The sequence below is a fragment of the Monodelphis domestica genome, chromosome 3 (assembly GCF_027887165.1).
Source record: "Monodelphis domestica isolate mMonDom1 chromosome 3, mMonDom1.pri, whole genome shotgun sequence".
Taxonomy (NCBI): domain Eukaryota; kingdom Metazoa; phylum Chordata; class Mammalia; order Didelphimorphia; family Didelphidae; genus Monodelphis; species Monodelphis domestica.
In genome coordinates, this window is record NC_077229.1 from 377,944,759 (window position 1) to 377,966,904 (window position 22,146).

A 22,146-nucleotide genomic window follows, 5' to 3' on the forward strand; every position below is an offset into this window, starting at 1 on the left:
CCTTCCTTCCTTCCTTCCTTCCTTCCTTCCTTCCTTCCTTCCTTCCTTCCTTCCTTCCTTCCTTCCTTCCTTCCTTCCTTCCTTCCTTCCTTCCTTCCTTCCTTCCTTCCTTCCTTCCTTCCTTCCTTCTTTTAGCAATTTTTCTAGCTGGTGTGCAGAGTAAACATGGAGCTTGCATCCCAGCACTAATTCATTAGCTTTTTTAACCTTCCTTCCTTCCTTCCTTCCTTCCTTCCTTCCTTCCTTCCTTCCTTCCTTCCTTCCTTCCTTCCTTCCTTCCTTCCTTCCTTCCTTCCTTCCTTCCTTCCTTCCTTCCTTCCTTCCTTCCTTCCTTCCTTCCTTCCTTCCTTCCTTTCTTCCTTCCTTCCTTTCTTCCTTCCTTCCTTCCTTCCTTCCTTCCTTCCTTCCTTCCTTCCTTCCTTCCTTCCTTCCTTCCTTTTTCCCTCCCTCCCTCCCTCCCTCTCTCTCTCTCTCTCTTTCTTTCTTTCTTTCTTTCTTTCTTTCTTTCTTTCTTTCTTTCTTTCTTTCTTTCTTTCTTTCTTTCTTTCTTTCTTTCTTTCTTTCTTTCTAATTCTTCATTTCTTTCCTTTTTTCTTTCCTTCCTCTCTTTTTTCCCCTCTTCTGCCTCTTTTTCTTCTTCCTCCTCCTCTACCTTTGGTTATTTCTGTATTGTCATAATTAGAGACCAGAGGTTTTATTTCTGACTTTCTCCTTGAATTTTATCTTTGAACTTCTTAGATTTTCTGTTTCTTTCAGCCTTGGAGGATTAACATTATTAGTATTCTTCTTCCCCCATCTTTTTCAACTTATAGGCCTTTCATTTAGATTTTGAGGTTTTCGATACAAATATTTTTGATATCCTCAGTACCATGCTTGATCTTTTGCAAATAATCTTCCATATCTATAGTTTAAGCCACAGTTCAGATATACAAGTCTGAATATGTATAAGGCTTTTTCCAAGTCAGCTGTTTATTTCCCAAATTATTTTAACATTTTTAGTTTTTCTTCTGAATCTGTTAAATTAAAAAGATTTTTTCACAAACAAAACCAATGCTATTCAAATTATAAGCAAAAAAAAATAAGAATAATATTTTTATAGCAAGTGCCCCTGACAAAGGCCTCATTTCTCAAAAATATAGAGAACTAAGTCAAATTTATATGAATACAAGTCATTTGAATTAGAATAGGCCTTGAAGAAATAAAGCTATTAATCTTGGCAAATGTTATGGTGGTATATTTTGAGTATTCACAGGGATCAACCAAAAAAATCAGATTAACAACTTTAGCAAAATTATAGGACATAAAATGGAGAAAGTTGTCACCATTTCTTTATACCATCATTAAAGCCCAACATCAAGAGACAGAAAGAGATATTTCATTTAAAATAATTGATGATATAAAATACCTGGTAGCCTACCTGCCAAAACAAACCCAGGAACTATATGACCACAACTGCAAAGAACTTTTCACATGAATAGTTAAATATAAACATTTGGAAAAATATTAATTGTTCACAGGTAGGCTGATTCAATATAATAAAAATAACAATTTTACTTAAATTAATGTACTAATTCAGTGTCATATCTGTCAAACTACCCCAAAATTATTTCACAGAGATAGAAAATTAATAATAAAATTCATCTGAAAAAAACAAAAGGCCAAGAATATCAAGGGAATTAGTGAAAAAAAAGTTATGAATGAAGGTGGCTTCTTAGTAGCAGATATGAAACTATATAATAAAGTGGCAACCATCAAAATGATCTGATACTGGTTAAGAAATAGAGTAATGGACCAATGAAGTAGATGCATCACTCAATACATGGTGGTAAATAACCTTGGTAATCTATTGTTTGACAAATCCAAAGATATAAGCTTTTGAAGAAAAACTCACCTACAGACAAGAACTGCTGTCAAAAGTACAAAACATTATGACAGAAACTAGGAAAAGACTAACACCTTATGTTATATACGACGGTAATGTAAAAATGGATACATGATTTAGAAAAAAGTTGATACCACAAACAAATTAAGGCAGCACAAAATAGTTTACCTGTCTGACCTTTGGATACTAGAAGAATTTATGTTCAAACAAGACAAAAAGAACATTTGAAAATACAAAATAAATCATTTTGCTACAGTAAATTAAAAAAGGTTTTGTGTAAACAAAATCAAAACAACCAAGGTTAAAGGTAAACACGAATCTGGGGAAAACCTTTATAGCAAATGTCTCTGATAAATGAATCGCTTATCAAATATATAGAGAATAGTGACAAATTTATTTATTAGAATAGAAAACATTCCCCAATTGACAACTGGTGAAAGGATATGAACAAACAATTCTCAGATGAAGAAATTAAACTGTCTTCTGTTATATTTTAAAATGTTATAAATTGCTATTAATTAGAGAAATGCAAATGAAAACAACTCTGACGTATGATCTTATACTTACCATACTGGCTAACATGACAGAAAAAGAAAATGATACATTTTAGATGGGCTGTGGAAAAATTTGGCCACTAACAGTACTGGTGAGATGTGAACTGATAAAACAATTCTGTGGAGTAATTTGAAACCATGCCTAAAGAGCAATAAACTATGCATATCATTTGACCCAGCAATATTGTCCCTGAATGCCAACATTAGAGACAGAGAGAAAAGACTTACTGGTACCAAAATATTTATAGCAGATTATATTTTTTTTTGTGGTAGCAAAGAACTGAAAACTGAAGGGATATCCCTCAATTAGGGAATGACTGAACAAGTTGTGGTTCATGATTGTAATGGAATACTATTGTGCCACAATAAATGACAAGCAAGATGATCACAAAAGACTAAAAAGACTGATGTGAAGTGTAAAGTGAAGTGAGCAGAACCAGAATATTGATTGTACATGGTAACAATAGTAATGTACAACGAGTGACTGTGAATGACTTAATTAGGAACAACAAGGCAAGTATCCAGTACAACTCTAAGAGACTCATGATGAAAAAAGCTTTTTGAGTTGTTGTTTTTTTTCTTATATGTGATATGTTTCTTCTTTCTCTAATCTGATGAACATGGAATTATGTGTTGCATGATAAAAAAGTCAATTTATTCGCTTTTAATGGACAACATTGAGGAAAAGTCAACTTGTGTTCTTTTGCTCTTCAGTTTCTTGCCCAGGACTTCATGATGCTTATTAATCCCTTTGGAGTTTCTTCTGGCAATATTATTTGTGCTATTAGAGAGTCATCTGAAGTGGTTAGTTGTCATCCATTTTGATGTTTTAAAATTTTATTTAGTCCTGGATGCATGTTCTATGAACATCATAGATCTCTCTTCTAACTTCAAGGTGACAACTTTAGGGAATACAAGACTATTATTACTCTTCTCTTCATTTGGCCTTTACTGGAAAAGTTTCATCTGAAACTTCTGTGGCTCTAATATATGGACCTTTGCAGGACAGTTTCTTCCTCGTCTGAATATCCAGGTGCTTTCTCTTCAGGAAGAACCCCAAACCCAATTTTAACCTCTAATTTTACAGATGCTGTTCTTTTTTTTTTTCACATTCCTGAAAAGGGTAACTCCTTCAGCTATTTTTGCTATTGTTTTCTCTGCCATGCAACTGAAATAAAATAAGAAAGATGTTTATCAGGGATTTGATGCTCAAGATAGGTAAACATATAGTAAGTAGGTATCTAGCTTCCCTTGATGAATTTGTTATTTGACCAAGATGATCTACATATCCTCTCCTGTAATTATCAAATCTATACTCACTGTTTTTATTCAAACCTTATTTAATTTTTACAACTTGATTACTCAAATAGGCAAAGATTTCTATTTTCCCTAGACTCCAATAGCATTTATTATTGAACACATTTTGGAGCTCAAAATACACTACATAAAACATATTCTACTTAAAATATATTCATAATATACTTGAATAGTAAAGGAAGGAAATAAGTATTTATTAAGTATCTACTACATTCAGGAACTGTGTTATATTCTTTATAAATATTATCTCATTTGATCCTTACAAGAATTCTGGGTGTATTATTATTATTATTATCAATTACCAATTGAGGAAACAGGTAGATAGAGGTTCTATGACTTGTCAAGAGTCACATAGCCAGTAACTCTTTGAGATAGAATTAAACTCATGTTCTTGATTTCAGACCTAGTTCTCTAATACATTGTGCCACCTAATCTAAAAAGGATCCATCATATCCTTTTGAAAATTCTCTCCAGTGATCAAATCTCAACTTAGCTACCTAAGCCATAATTACTCATGTTATATATTTATTTATTTCATGTGTATTTACTTTATCTTCTGTGAAGATTAAATTTAACTCTCCCCTGAATGTAAAGATTAAATTGTAACCACTGCCAATTTTTAGAATAACCTACTTACAGTTGAATGGGAAGATCTGCCCATTTTTACATCTAATCACCAAAAGTGTAAGCATCCCACTTAATCATGTGGGTGACAAATCAGAATCAACTAAATGCCTCCTGGGCACTCCTAAAGCTCAGGACTTCAACTGTGATTGGTAGACACAGAATTAGAGGAAGGCACAGGAAGTGATGCAAGAGAAAGTGTCTTTAAAAGGAAGTGACAACTTCCTGAAGGGAGTTCTGGCAGTTCTTCATTCTTTGAAGTGGAGGCTGGTAAAGAACGTGCTGATTAGATCTGAGACCCTGTTTCCTGGTGAGACTGTTCTAAAATCTCTTCCTTTGAACTGACATGTGGTGAGTGAAAAAGCTGACTCTTAACTGCTAGATTTTTCTGAAGAGATTTCCCTAGGCCCTCCATTTTGCTGAGGCCAGCTAAGAACCAACACTCCCTGCCCAGGTTGGGCTAGGGGTCAGAAGCAAATTACTTAATGCTTAGGCTAGATATCTTACCCTATCCTGTCTCTGATTTTCCTTACTTCACTCTTTCTACATTTTGTAAAAAAAATGTAAATAAATCTCTTTTGAATTAATATAAATTCCTGGTGACCACACTCTTAAATATTCCAGTCCAATCCTTTAAAAAATAACCCCCTTTTCCCCCTTATACTTCCTAAATGGATTAAAAGTTTCTAGTGGAGACATATGCTTCTTTTAATTCATATTACTTTTCATAGTTATGTATGTTATATAATAAGCACCTAAGAGATATTTGCATGAGTGAATGAATTTACTTTATACAGGTCACCCTAATTCCCAGTGGATAAACAGCCACTTTCTATTGCTATGTATTTAGGTTGCCATTTACTTCTTTCCCAAGGTGAAAAAACTCTGCACTTTATTTGTAAATTTCAGAAGCCAGCTAGTCCTCTTAGATGTATTATTTGCCCTTTCTATCAACAATACATTAATATTTTCAAACCTAATTGCTTTAAAAATTTATCACCTTGGGTAATTTCCATTTCAGAATTGTACTGGTTATAAAAAAAAAAGTCAGCAACAGCAGTAGCAGTATAATTATAAAGGAGTTTGAAGCTTCACAAAATGTACCTAATGTATTGTATATGTATTTGTAAAGGCATCCTAAAAAAGGAGTGTGGGGTCACCCAGAGGAGTAATCATTTTTCCAAATGTAAAATAAGTATAGTAAATAGTACAATCAAAATTTACATATGTGTTTGGTGTGCTTATGTATATATATATACAGGCACATTCATATATATATGCATATGGAGGCTTACTCTGTTTCATGCTCCAGTATTTTTCAATTCAGAATTAAAAGACCCTGCCAAAATGACCAAATTTTTTAAAAATGGCTAAATCACTTCATTTGCAAATGACAAAAGCAAAAAAAAGAAAAAAAAGAAGCCACTAAAAGTGTTCTAAAAGTATGCAGATATAACTTCATTACTAGGCAGTCTGAAAAAGGTTGCCTCAAAGATAGCACTGGACCCCAAGTCCTTTGAGTGAGATTTTCTTTATTATTCTATATCATTAGAGTACTCTAAAAGTAGAATTGGTTGCATGTTCATGGAAGGATAGAAAACAAAATCTTGACGACCATTTGTCACATGTGCTAATAGGATTTTTGGTCACATCTTGGACTAGATGATATCAGATTTTCATTCTTATCCACTGGTTTTGTGATCTTGTCAAAGTATCTTATGTTTCTTTTGTTTTTGTATTTTGGATGAAAAGGGCCCAGAAAATGATGATGACCTCTTCTGAAATGCATTTCAGTTTCTCTGACCCCTTTATATTTAAAACATTCAAATTATATACCATGAAAAAATGATGTAAATCAAAAAAGAAACCCAAATGTTAGTATGTTAATTAAATCAAGATGGATTTTAATTAGTTGTTCACTTACTAATTCCTTAAACAGACTTAGAATATGAGATTTTATTTCTAACTCCTGATGATCAGGTATGTGATATTTAGGATTGAATCTTTTCTACTGAAAGAAAAAAAGAAAGCCTGTAGACTTTATAAAGTATCCCATTATAATGAGACTTTATGTTCATATAACATTTCCTTGACATGGAAGTTGGGGTTAAATAGAAAATTCTGATATTCTTTTGAGGTGATGTTCCATCTCAAAAATTTTTTTCAAGTATTTGGTTTTAGCTGTGTCCACAATTTAAGCAATAACTTTTACAAGTGCAACTTGAGAATATTAAATGCTGGATGAAAAATGGGAACTGACATGTGTCTACTATCAGCTTTACTAGTGATATTTTCATATTTGGAGATATGAATTATGATATTCATATTTAGTTTCATCCATACTGGTATTTTTTGTGACATCTGCTTTATTTCATTTAGAATCATACTCATTTTTATTCAGAATACAATATGAGGTTCAAATTACTCAAAGAACTAAAAAATCAAACTCCTTTTTAAGTAATCAAATTCAGATTCAAAACTATTAATAGTAATTTTCCTATGCCTTCTCCATCAATGGAAAATTTGTCAAAAGTTGGAAAATTTGTCATGCAGCAATTGTAATTCCTAATGATCATTTATTAGACACTATGAGTCATCATATGTTTCTGTGTATGCATATATACAAATTTATATATTCATATATACATATACCTATATAGTTGAGGGTATCAGTTTTTCATATAATAGCATTGATTAATTGCCATCAGCTTTAAATAATGTCTATGGATGGTAGAAGCAGACTTAGTAAAAAATATCATAAAGATATGTAATTGGAAGTTTGTACCTTTGAACTACATTTCCCAATATCCCTTTCCTCTTTCATCCTCACATTCCATCCTTAAACATGTATATATAAGTTCTGTATCTTCACCCTTTTGTTTCCTCCTCCCTTCTTCCCCTTTCTGCTCTCCTCCTGGCTCTCCTCTTACTTTTAGCTGTCCAGCAAACTCTCTTTTTGCTAATGCTATCATTTTCCTTTTTTTTCAAGGGATTAATTAATAAAATCTTATAAGAATATAATACTTGAAGTATTTGGATATTAATTTTTAATCTTGCAGGCACATTGTAGAACTATTTACTTTCCTCCCCCCCTTTTCAGTTTGGTGTTGTACTCTATCCATATATTAATAGTTATAATATTAATTTTTTTATAAAAAGAACATTTTCCAATCAAAATTTTTGAGGAAAACAGTCTCTTTTTCAATCGCTTAAGAACTTATAAAGAGACTGGTAATGTTATCACCTAACTGTTGTTAAGAATCATATAAGGAGGAAGGCCTTTCTTAGAGAGAAATCTTTGCTTAACTGCTAGGAAGATTCTTTAAGAAAACAATCTTTTCCAGATTACATGTTAATTCAATTCTTAATAATTGTGTTCTAACATTTTGAGATCCATATTCACTCTTTCCCTGCCACCCTTCCTCCTCTCAAAGATGACAGGTGATATGATAACAGTTGTACATGCTATACAATACATACTTCCATGTTCATCATGTTGTGAAAGAAGACACATATCACTTGCATTAAAGAAAAATTCATGGAGGAAATAAAGTGAAAAATGATAGGCTTCAATTGATATTGTGACTTTCAGTTCCTTCTATGACAGTGGATAGCCTTTTTCATCATTAGTCTTTTGGAATTGTCCTGATTCCTTACATTGCTGCTGATAATAGTTGTCATTTACAGTTGATTACTGTATGTTATTGTTGTCTCTGTGGAAAGATGTTTGTTTAATCCCAGAGGTTGGTGTACTGGCAGAGTTTACTTTAAAGAAATAGAGTACTCTAATGCAAAAACCTGGCTAGATTCTATATCTTTGATTCTTTGGTTTTCTGTTAAGAAATCTGAGAAGAAAGATGCTGTTGGTTAAAATAAAACTCCAACATGATTTGTGTCCAGAAATAATGGTAATTGTCAATGTATGGATGGTATTCTTTAAATGTGTCTGTGTTGTATATTTGAAAATCCATGAACATTTTGTCTATTCATCATTCCATTTTCTATGATAGGGTGAAAATCTGGACTTGCACTATTGATAAAGTCTATAAAATGTCCAGAAAACTCTGAGCAACACCTTCCCAGCAATGGATAAAACTTGACACTGGCAAGCATCAGCTTTCTGATCATCTTTTGTGAAAGTGTGTGTGCATATCCAGTTTAAACTGAATAAAACCTAATGATATGACAGAGAGAGACAGACAGACAGACAGAAAGAGAGAGAAAGACAGAGACAGAAACAGAGAGATAGAGACAGAGAGAAGGAGGAAGGGAGAGACATTGGATCACTGGGACAATGACTTGTACATTGCATACAGGAAATATATTTTTACTCTAGTGATGGGGCCCAAACAGGAGCTATTACAGTAGAAGCCCTGAGAAGTGACCAGAATTCAGCCTCAACTTTATTGGAATTGTTCCAGTCAAATATATCAATGAATTTTCATTAAATCCTCTCATTACAGTAGAAAAAGGATCAGATTTGGTTTCCAGTGCTGTGCCTGACTCTTTCTGAGTAGTCACTTACCTCTCTGCATCTGATTTTCCTCATCCATAAAAGGAGACATTTATTAAATTATCAACTCTTTTAAGGTAGAAAATAATTTAATCTCATTGTGAATCAGTGATGTTTATAAGTCATTCGTTTCTTTACTCATTATCCCTACAAATATTTATAGTATACTATTTGCATGACACAATGACTTATGACACCATCTCTGCTGAACTGAGGCTTAACTATGAAAAATGAAAGAATGGATGAAGATTATTCTGAAGGAAACACACAGAGAGAGACTAAAAGTATTGTGTATACTTGTATACACATATATGTGTATACATGCATATATGTATGTATATATTTGCAACTGTAGATATGTATATATATGCATGTAATTCTTTGCTTTTAAATTAATTACAATACATAAAATATAATAACACTAGTTCCATTCCACATGTAATATGTATACACATGTAGATATAGTTTCTGGACCTATGATTTCCTAAGAAAATCTCCTAATAAATATAGAAAGAGATAGATGCAAAAAGTAATATATCTATCTTATTTTACTCTTGTCTCTATCCCTGTTTATCAACATGTGTTTTCTCCCACCCGCATTGCAGAAGGCATCATCCGGGAGACAGACACATTAACATGTCTTTTACATTTACTTTTTATTTTTTTGGTTCAGTTTCTGGAGGTCATATTTCACAATTTATTATTCAAAATAAAATCTGTAGCTGTGGATGATGCTTTCCTGGTTCTACTCATTTCATTGTTCATTATCCCATGTAGTTCTTTCCAAATTTTGTTAAAATTATCCTACTCATCCTTTCTTGTGGTTAAGTAACAGTTCAACACAATCATGTAGCAGAACTTGCTTAGCCATTCTCCTGCAGTTGATGGGCATCCTCTCAATTTCCAGTTTTTTGCCATCACAAAGAAAGCTGATAAAAATATTTTTGAATGTATAGGTTCTTTTTCTTTTCCCCTGATCTCCTTGGGAAATAGATTCAGCAATAGTATTGCTGGATCTAAAGCTAGAAACAGTTTTATAACTCTCTGGACGTAATTCCAAATTACTCTCCAATATGGTCAGATCAGTTCCCCACTACACCAAAGGTGTATTAGCGCCCTCATTTAATTTCATATTTTTTATTATAAACTACTAAAACTCTCCAAGTTATAATCTATTAAAACCCTTTCCTTCCAAACAACTCCAGGCAGCATATTGCATCCTATAATTTTACTATAATAAGCATCTAAAGAAGCATCTCACCCTAAGAGGTGAGGTTGGAGATGGAAGGAGGACGTCGCTGTCTTTGCCAGTACCCAAGAAAACAAATATTACCTTTCATGTAATGGATTCATGCTTTGCTTCTTATAAAATTTGTTCAGGCTTTCAGTAAAAATAACATTCTGATGGTCTAAGTTTGCTTCAATGACATGATTCTTAGTACTAGAGAGACTTTCTAACACTTATATATATATACATATATATATATATATATATACCATTTTAATATCCATAAAAGTCATAACACTTTTCAGAAAATCCCTAGATCCATGAATAGGAAAATATTATGATGCTCTTGGGATGACCAAATCATCATTTTATCCTCTCCCTAGAAATGCTTTTTAAATGTGCTGGAGAATCCATCTTTTAAAACTATAAGTAGACTTTTCTCTTTTTGGATCAGGCTTTATAGTATGTCATTAAAAGAGGCTAATAGAAATATAGAGGACTGCTGATAAAATATATATATATATATATATATATATATATATATATATATGTGTGTGTGTGTGTGTGTGTATATATATATATAAATAGTGGGATTCTCCAAATTCCTACTTTGGCTACTTAGTTGGCAAGGATGTTAAGCATTCAACATTTTTATCAGGATGGAATGGCAGCTTATTTGGAGGGGATCTGAAATGCAGAGCAGGAGCAGCAAGGCTGGCTGAGCAACATTTCTGAAGAAGAGCCATTCTTTCTGATTCCAGTGGATTAACTTCATACTGAAAATTTAACATATAGCACAGTGGGTCCCTGAAGCAAGAAGAAGTTGTTCTGGAAAAAAAAAAACTATTCAATAAAAAAAGAAAAGAAAATCCAAATAGCTAAGTTAGGATGTGCTAACTCAAACTGTTTTGTAAAGCTGCTCTTTGTACAGTTATGCTTCAATTTAAGATCTCCAGACTCCCTTGAGAAAAGAAGAAACCCCATTTCATGAGCCAGTCCCCTACCTTTGAGGTAAAGGGGGTGAAATTTTAGTTGGGTTTCCTGCCTGTCTCAAGAAGAGGAGAAACATCATTTCATCTATTTCCAAACACCTCCCTTCAGGAAAGAGGGGAAAGGTCATTCTATCAAGTCTCCAGTCTCATATCCTTCCTTGATGGAAGCCTAATAACACTATTAAAAAACATCCTTACCTTCTGTCTTGGAGTCAGTACTGTGTATTGGTTCTAAGGTAGAAGAGTGGTAAGGGCCAGGCAATGGGGGTTTAGTGACTTGCCCAGGGTCACACAGCTGGGAAGCGTCTGAGGTCAGATTTGAACCGAGGACCATCTGTCTCGGCCTGGCTTTCAATCCACTGAGCCACCCAGCTGCCCCCTAATAACACCATTTTAAAGCTCCCAGTACTTGTTCCTCTGTATTACCTGTCTAAAGCCCTAAGAGATCTCTTTCTTGAGGCCAAACCCCTCTGCGCAATGAAAACCTACTAGAATGCATTTTTAAAAAAAATCTTTACCTTCTATCTCAGAATCAATACTGTTTATTGGTTCTAAGGCAGAAGAGCAGAAAGGGCTAGGCAATAAGGGATAAGTGACTGAAACACAATGAGGCAGTGTCAGAGTCCAGATTTGAACCCAGTACCTTTCATATCCAGACCCGGCTCTCTTTCCACTGAGGCACCTAGCTATCCTCCAGTGGATTCTTCAGTGATACACATATTACCAGGTGATTAGGAAGGCACAGCTGTCATCATTCAAATCCTGTTCTAAATCCCCCTCTAGCTGGCTGGTTGATTGTTGCCCTTTATAGTCAAAGAGGACCAAAATGGAATCATTGGAAAATTTTGAAATTGGAAAATTTGACTCATAAATTGTATTTATGTGAGCTAGAGTTACACCAAGTCATCAGCCTCCCTTTCTCTACTAGAGGCATTGAAGTCACTGGTGAGACAAAAGATGAGACAACTGGTGATGGCTCAGGATACAGTGGATGGTTTTGTCTTCTTTGACATCTGTCCAAGCTCTACACGCTCCATGACATCTGCTTCTTCTGCCTTCATGGCCACTGGAAAAATGATTCTCATCCGTCTGCCAGGGGAAGCCTTCAAATGCTTGGGGAGGCACCTCTGTAACTCACCAGTGGGTTTGAGGCTGTCAGTTTACCCCCCCCAACCCCCGTGATACAATTTACCCCTCCTCCCCTCCCCCCCTCTGCCCCCCCCCCCCGGTGATACAGTTTACAGGTTTACTGGAGGGGGACTGCTGTGCATGCCATAGTTTCTTGGGGCCATATGTGAGAGGCAGGTACACACTAAAAGATGAAAGCAGTCATGAAAAGAGGTTGGCCAATCCTCACACTATATAACCTCCCCAAAGAAACAAAATGGCTCAGTGGACTGAGTGTAGTCTTGGAGTCAAGAAGACCTGAGTTCAAATCCAGTCTTAGATACTTACCTATCTATATGACCCTGGGCAAGTCATTGAAGCTGTCTGCCTTGTTCCACTGGAGAAGAAAATGAAAAACGACTCCAGTATCTTTGCCAAGAAAATTCCACAGAAAATAATGTCGTGCTATGGTTCACAGGATCATAGAGTTGAACAAATCTCCCACTACCATGTCATTTAATCTCATTCCCTTCAGACCTTCATCACATGTCCCTTCTTGACTCAATGACTCATACTTGGGTTCAAACTTTTTCTCTCCTCCTTAATTCTTGTTTTTTATTATTATTATTATTATTAAGGGACTTCAATCTATACATCATTGTCCTCTCAAACATCCTAACCTCATCATTCCTCAATTTACTTATTTCACATGTTCTACTTCTCCACTCTACCTCAGTCACACATAAAGAGGATCAGGCAGACCATTCATCTTGTAATCACTCCAAAGTTTATTACTTGCATGTCCATGAACTCTAAAAATCGTTTATGTGAATAGTTTGTCATTTCAATTCTTCCTCTGCCTTGCAGCTCCAAATTCTCCTCCTGGTTTTTTTCACGGTCTCCCTCAGCCTTTCAGTTCTTTCCCAGGCTATTAGTCTTGCTCAGGCTACACTCTCCTCCCTTCCACATTTTGATCCCTTAGTGAAGGGATTGTCCTCTTCTACTGAATTCCTTTTTGCCTTGTAATATCATTGCCCTGCTACATCTCAACCTCAGATCATTCTCCCTATCTCTGGTCTATATGTGGTACTCATATGATCATGAAGAAAGCTAGAGAAAGTCACAAAACCATCTTGATTGATTCACTGCAAATTTATGTTATTAATTTAAGCTCAATTGAACCGTTACTGCTATAAGGCAATTATTATCACTAATGAACTCTTTATCCCATTCACTACAGATTTTCCAAAACTTTTCATCTTTTCACAGTCCCCCAATGGCCCCTTTCCCCAGCTGAGTCTTTGCCTTAAAATTTGCTGAAAAAATTGAGACTGTTTTATGAAAACGTCTTCATCTCACATCACCTTTTGGGTCTTTCTTGTCCTTCACCACTTTCTCTCATGAAGAGATGGCCCTTTTCTTCACCAAAGCAAATCCCTCTATTTGGATGTCATCTCATTTCATCCCATCTTCTCTGGTAGATTGCCCTCTGCATCTTCATCACTCATTTATTTTTAATTTCTTCTTGTCTCCTATTATTTTCCTATTGCTTACAAACATGCTCATGTTTTCCCTCAAAACCCCTTATATTATCTACCCATTCTCTCTGACCCTTTTCTCCTGTCTCGTCTCCATTCTGTGGCCCAAATCCTTGAGTTTATCCTTCACATTTTTTCCTCTCACTCTAGACATTAATAAGTCTGTAATAATAACTCTAGGCAACATTAAATGAGCAATAGGTAGTTATTGAGGTTTTGAACAGAGAATTAACTAAATTAGATATTTAGACAAGAGAAATTAATTTGATAGTGTGTGAAAAATATACTGAAGTGGCAAAAGGCTAGAGACTGTTATGCTGCTGTCCTGACAGATATCCAGGCATGTATTAACAAGATTTTCTGTGAGTATGATCACAGTGTGAAGACTTAGAGTTGAAAATTTGGTGTTGGAGAAATCTCAGCATTAAAAGGACATTTGAGACACTATAGCTCAATTTGCTATTGAACGGGAATTCCTCTACCATATTTCTCAGCAAAAGACTATTTGGGCTCTGCATGAAGACTTCTACAGAGGAGGAACCTGCTGAAATAGGTCATTTCCTTTTTAAATAAATGTACTTTTCTCTCCCTATATCTAGAAGATATGTGTATCTATCTCTGCAGCCTCTTTCCTTTGTTCCTAATCTTCCCTCAAAAACCAAAAACAAAAAGTTTGAACTGTTGTTATATGAAATATCAAGTATTTATAGACAGTTATCATTTATGACAACTATGTCTCTTTCTCTTAAGAAAATATTCCCATTTCCTTAATCAATTACACAATCTCTAATCTTCATAAAATATTGTCTATCTCATTATAGATATGTCTTTATTAAAGTGGGGCTTCTGAACTTAACACAACAGTCCAGGTATGTTCTGACTAGGAAAAAATACAATAAAACTATTATTCTTTCATCCTGGATATGAAGATGAAGAGATATATGTTTGTTTTTGCTGCCATGTCATATACTGTTAATTCATTCAGAGTTTAGCTACACTAAAAATCCCAGGCCTTTTCACATGAACTGATATGTTTTCCATTTTCCCTAATTTATAATGTAATTTTTGCATCCAAATATAGAACCTAATATTCTTAATTGCTTTCACCTTATTAAATCTGATTCATCGTTTTAGTCTGTATATGATTTTTCTGACATTCTTGTTGCCTAATTTCCCCAGTTTTATGTCATTTGCCATATAAATATATTATGTATTTCATTATCCAAGTCCTTGTTATAAATATTGAGCAGCACAGTACTGAAGACAATTCTCTGATGTACTTCAGGAGAATTACTTTTGGGGTGACAAAATCCATTAATTTTGTCATAGAGCTAATAATAGATTTGGTTCCAATTCCACTTATATGTATTATATAATACATATAATTACATGGGTTTCATGTTACCAGTGTCTCTATATAATGCACAGATATCATGAGAGACTTTGACAAACTGAAACCCAAGTAAAATATGTCCATAATAGCCCCAGAGCAAGCAGCCTTGTCTAAAACCAACCAACCAGCCAACAAAAAAAAGTATAGTTTGTGGTTCTGCTTTTTCTTTAATGCTTATATTGATATCTTTTTTTACATCACCATAGTTTTCTACAATATCCCTCCCCTTCCCAGAGATCAATCCCAGATGATGAATTATATTTTCATTTGAAAAATTTTATTTAAATAATTGATTTAGAATTTATTTAATTAATTGATTTTTCCATGGCTACATGATTTATGTTCTTTCCCTCCCCTCCTTCCACCCCCCTCCTGTAGCCAATGAACCGTTCCACTGGGTTTTACATGTCTTATTGATCAAGACCTATTTCAATATTATTAATATTTGCATTAGATCTACATTCCTAATCATATTCCCACCAATCCATGTGATCAAGGAGTTTTTTTTTTCTCACAGATACCTTAGAATTGTCCTGGATTAGTGCATTGCTGCTAATAGAGAAGTCCATTACATTGGATGGTGCCACAGTGTATCCATCTCTGTATAAGGTTCACCTGGTTCTGCTTCTTTCAATCTGTATCAATTCCTGGAGGTCGTTCTAGTCTCCATGGAATTCCTCCACTTTATTATTCCTTTGAGCACAATAGTATTCAATCACCAACATGTACCACAATTTATTCAGTCATTCCCCAACTTAAGGGCATCCTCTCATTTTCCAGTTTTTTACCACCACAAAGAGCACAGCTATGACTATTTTTTTACATGTCTTTTTCCTTATTATCTCTTTGGGGTACAAACCCAGCAGTGTTATGGCTGGATCAAAGGGCAGACAGTACCTTTGGGCATAGTTCCAAATTTCCCCTCCAGAATTCACAACTCCACCAGCAATGCATTAATGTCCCAATTTTGCCACATCCCCTCTAACATTTATTATTTCCTTTTCTGTCATGTTAGCCATTCTGCTATGTGTGAAGTGGTACCTCAGAGGTGTTTTGATTTGCATTTCTCTAATTATAAGAGATTTAGAAAATTGTACTTTTTAAAGATAAACAAGAATAAAAAATTCAGTACAACTAATCAATACTAGAAAATATCTGAAATTGTGTAATATGCAACACATGAATTTTCCATCTTTCACAAAACCATTGAATTTGTATGTTTATAATGCTTCCTTTACCCTTACTTTTCATGCGCAGTTAATTTAAGTCCTATCAATTCTTTTGAACATGCAAACTGTTAGTTCATTTACTGCTATTTCTGTAATAGTTAAATATTAATGGTTTAACTAAAATATATGAAAATTATAAATAATGATGGTGATTGCTGTTCTAAAATATCATTGCTCAAAGTCAAAATGACTTTTAATAGTTTTTATTTACAAAATAGGTAGAAATAATGAAAGTAGAGAAAATACAAAAGATAGAGCAGATATTTAGCCTATCCAAGTAAATATTGCTCCAGTGCTTGACTCAGCCAGGTCTTGTTGACCTTTAACTCAAATTAAACTCTCTCTAGAAGACAGGAAGGGAAAGCCAGCTATCCACTCACCCAAGTTCCAAGATGATGACTGGAGCTGAAGGTGATTCCTGAGGCTGACTTTCTTCCTTGAGCTGACCTTCTTCTTGAAGCTGACTTCCTTCTTAGAGTCAACTTCCTTTGCCCCAGAAACCCAGGCCCTTTTATATTGGCTTTTTGTCCCTTCCCCTTTTCACAAGGGCCAATAACAGTTTCCAAATTGTCCAGAACTGCCTAGGGGGTAGTGTTTGTGGGAAAAACTTCTCACCTTCTGGAGAGGTGAATACTCATCAAAAGAGTTCACAGATTCCTGGCTGATTGATGTGTAAATTCTCATTTCCTGGTTTATTGAGTTGAAAAGGTGGAGAGCTTCTCCACCTAATGCTAAGTAGGGTGTTCAAGATTTTGTTGATTCAATACAAAAGTAGTCAAAGGAGAGTTAATCTTGTCTTCACATTCTGGTGAGGTACAAAGTAGGGGTACTTAAATTATTGTTAACCAAAGTTATATAACTTTATAACTCCAAAGTATTTACATTCAGAATCTATTTTTCTTTTCACAAAAATCTTGAGGGTATTATAAGCTAAATCATTTCATTATCATTATCAACATTGTCATTATTTATTGATATCATTAGTGGACATAACTTATTTGAAACTCCCTCCATTGTTACAGATCAGTGACTCTTTTTTGTAAGTTAATCTTAGAGAGTTGTCTGTAGCCCTCACTAAGTAACTTGACAATGGAACAACAGCCAGTAGGTATCAGATTCTTCAACCTAGGTCTTCCTGACTTTCAAATTGGACAAGTATCCATTATGTCATACTACCTTTAAGTTTAATAATCATCCTCATTTTCTAGATGATGGGGAAATTCAGACTTAAGGAGATCAAGCAACTCACCAATAGACCTATATCTAGTAAAGGGTAAGATTAAACTTGGCATATGGGCTTCTTGGTCCATCTCTCTTCCTCCTTTTACTACACCATACTGCCTATGCACTTCTTACCTTGATTGATACAGATTTAAGCATTTTGGTAGGAAGGAGAAGAGTGTAGTGAAAATAATAGTTTATAAATTTTGCTTGAGAGAAAAAATAAAACTTGCTTCCTTTATGATTCATAATGTGACAGAGCAATGATTTTCCCCCTTTTTAGTTTTAAACTCTCAAATTAAATTCTGCAAATATGTAAGATATCCCCATGTTCAGGTTGATTCTTAAGTTATTCATTTATCTCTTTCCAGAAGCATGTTGTGCTTTGCTTCATCATTTAGATTTTTTCTTCTTTCTGAACTTCACTGTCATAGAGTCTTATTTTGCCAAAAAAAGAGAAACCAGAGGTGAAATCTACCAGGTGAATTGTAATCTGTCTGCATCATTGCCCTGAGAGTGAATTGATCCCTTTCTTCTGTGATATAAATAGTAGCTGGGCTGTTTAGGATAGGTTTATGCAAAAAAAAAAATTATGAATAGAATGAAATTCTCTTTTTGTGCAGTAACTATGCTCTTGGAAAGGACAATCTTTCAAAAAGGAGTTTGTTAGGTGAAGGCCACCCGGCAATCTCACCAAGAGGCAGACTGATGAGTTTAAGAAAGAGGCCTTGGAATAAAATAGATGGGGTATATATGGGCTCAGTACAGAAATGAGAGATGAACACAATTCACTCAGAATTATAGATATCATGTATCACTGTCCTTTGTATTAGAAGTAACTGTCACTGACAGATTTTGCCAAGCCTGTCACCATTTATCGCTTTACTTTTTTCCTCAAAGGTAGCCCAGGGTCTTAGTGCAATATTCTTTCTGATTGTCATATACTTCCCTGGACAGGACTATGAAACAGAAGAGATATATCTTTGGTGCCTTTCTCACCTCCCTTTATAGTGCTCCTTTCTGTCCTGTCAACACCTATTTCTTCATGTGCCAGTGCCTGCATGCTGACCCTTGATCCCTGGCATGTGGGGTGAGGGTGGCCACAGAGCAATAACGATTTTTCTCACAGGGCATCTTGCTGGCCTCTCTATATTCTCCTTTATCATAATTTATTTTTATTTTCTCCTTGTGCAGAGTTCTAGACTGAATGACATGGGGTAAAATTCATACCTAGGCACTAAAGTGAAAATTCTTCTAGGTGTTACCTTTCACAAGAATATTTACATTGTATTTTCAAAATAAAACCCTTAAATTACTATTTATCTTTAATAGTAGAATTTTAGGTGATAATAATAATAATTATTATTTGAGGTTTTAAACTTTGAAAAGAAATTTTACTTATGTTATCTCTCTTAAGCCTTATAATGTATTTATATCAAAATTATAAATAAATGCAGGATTATAATCTAGCTAACATATAGTTAGGGATATAGCATATGGGGCTAGGGCTAATTAGAGGGAAATATCTGAAGATATACAATATCTATACATATGTGTGTATATACATCTATATATTATTTAAAGCATGTAATCTATTTAACTATCTCTCTACCTCTCTCTATCTTTCTGTGGGGGAGGTGGCACAATGGATAAAGTGACAGGCCTGAATCGTTTGCCATTTCCTTCTCTAATGAACTTTATAGATGAGAAAGCAGAAGGAAACAGGATTAAATGACTTGCCTAAAGTCATGTTGCTATTAAGTGTTTTAAATCTGGTGTCAAACATTTAGTTCTCCAAGGTCTTTGTCAAGAAACCCCCAATGGGATAATTGGACACAACTAAAATGACTCAACAAAAATACAACAATACATAATACACATATATGTATTTGTATGTGTGTGTACCCCCCCCTACACACACACTAATTCTTTCAGTTCTTACATTCATATCCAATTTTCTCTCATTCCCAAATCCTTACTATATGATGCTATCTTGGTAAATTACCATTCATTTTCTTTTCTCCTTTTCTCTGGCAAATTCCTCAAAAAAAAGTCTTCAATCTGTACCTCAAATTCTTTTCTTTTCAAATTCTTGTTTTTCTTCTAACCCCGTGATGACAAACCTATGACACATGTGCCAAAGATGGCATGAGGAGACCTCTCTGTGAGCCATGTTCTGTCACTTGACAGAGTTAGTTATTAGAAAGGCAGAGGGAGTTGGGTGGAATTGCTCCCTTCTCCCTCTCCACTACACCTCCTCCACACAACAGCCTAATGGAAGCTCTTACTCCCTCCCCTGAGCAGTGTTGGGGGGGTGGGGACACAGCATTCAGTGGAGGGGGGGGGCAAGACATGTTACACAATCTAAGGGGAGGTGGGACAGGGCACAGAGTCTCTAAACGGTTCTCCATTACTGTTCTAACCTCATCACTCAGTTTAAATTGCCTTATCTGTAGTTCTAATAAGTGATTATCAATCTTCTTGTACCTCTCTGCTGCATTTGACACTATTTACAGTTGACACTAGATATTTTCTCCTCTTTAGATTTTCAGGATACTTCTCCTTTCTGATTCAACTTCTTCTGTCTAACTGCATCCACTCAGTCTCCCTTGCTGATTCTCCCACTATGTGTGAATATAATACAAAATTCTTACATGACTCCTTTACACTCATTTTCAGTAACTTCTGCAACCCCCAAAGATTCAATTATCATCTCTATATATACAATTCCCTGATATGTATATCCAGTCTTAGTCCTTTATCTCCAAGTGATTATTTGATATTCCAAATTGGAAGTTCTGGAGGCATCTCAAAGTCATCATACCCAATACAGAGTTCGATATGTTTTCCTTCAAACCTATCCCTCTTCCAAATTTCCTTACTTTTGTAAAAGATTCCCCTTTTTTTCTCATTTTACTCCTGTATCTTGTGAAATCTCTAGAATCAAATGTAAAATAATCTGCTTGGCATTAAAAACCCTTCATAACTGGGCTGTCTCCTTCTTGACTAGTCTTTTTGTACCTGACTCCTCCCATTCCAGATACTCTGTGATTTAGGAACATTAGTTTCCTTGGTGTTCCTTGCACAAAACACTCTGTTCTAAATACTGACATTTTCACCTACAATCTCAAAGGCCAGGAAATTGTCTCCTTCCTTAATCTTAGTCTTCTGGATTCCCTGTTTTTTTCCCCCCAAGTCCTAGCTGAAATCAAGGTTTCTACAAAGATCTTTTCCTGATTTTTCTAAATGGCAGTACTTTTACTCTTAATCATTTCTAATTTATTCTGTATATATTTTATTTGTACATAACTGTTTTTGATTGCCTTCCTTCTTACAATGTCAGCTTCTTGAGAAAAAGGGCTAAATTGATTTTTCCCTTTGCTTTTTATTCCCAGTGATTAGAGCAGTGCTTGGCACATAGTTAATGCTTACTTAAAGTCACATAAAAGATTCTTAATTATGATTAGGAAGCAGTTGGTAGTGCAGGAGAGAGAGCTCTGGGCTGAGTCAGGAAGACCTGATTTAAATCTGGCTTTACACACTAGCTGTGTGACACTGGGTTAGTCATTTAACCTCTGTTTGCCTCAGTTTCCTCAAATGCAAAATGGGGATAGTGATGGCATCTTCCTTGAGTGACTGTTGTGATTATAAAATAAGATACGTGATAAGCATGCTGCCTGAGACATTGTAGGCTTTATATTAATGTGCGTCCTTTCTCCTTTCCCTTTTTCAATGTAACTAATAAATATAGGTTGACTGAGTTTTATTCTTTTGATATGCTTCATATGCGCCTTTGTGTTCATATAGTTACCACTAGTTCAGACCTTCTTTCCTCTTGCCTGTAATATGAAAATAGCTCCCTCTTTGGTCTCCTGGTCATGTCAATCCCCATTTTTAATAAATTTTTGTGGTTCTCTCTTGCCACTCAGATTTAATAGAAACTCTTCTATTTGTCATTTATGCTCTTTGCAACCTGGCTCTAACTAGTCCAGTATTATCATATTCTATTCCCTATATGTTCTGATGTATATTCCTCATTACAGCCAAACTAGCTTACTCACTATGTCTCACATATGATAATATATCTCCTGCCCTTGCTCTTTTTGTCCTACACACCCACAGACCTCTCCCACAACCTCCTGGAATTTCAGGTTTCCTACAAACCTTAGATAATATGCCATTGTTTCTAAGAAGCTTTTCCTGACTTCTCTAACTGCTGTAGCACTTTCTGTCAAAAGAATATTGTGATAATTTTCTATGTACTCTGACTATACTCCCATCTATATATTTCAGCTCCCTGTTAGGATATAAAACCTTAAAGGGCAGAAATTATTGTACTTATTAAGCACTTAATAAATGCACTGATAAATATCTGTATATATTTACATACTGTATATATCCTGGATACTACTTTCAATCTGGATGCTTTCATGGATTTATTCTAGGCACTGGCCACAGCTATTTGGACCCTATCTATCTTCTGTCTGTCTTTCTACATATCCATGTCTTCCACTCCCCTATAAATTCTAGACTTGATTAACTAAAGCA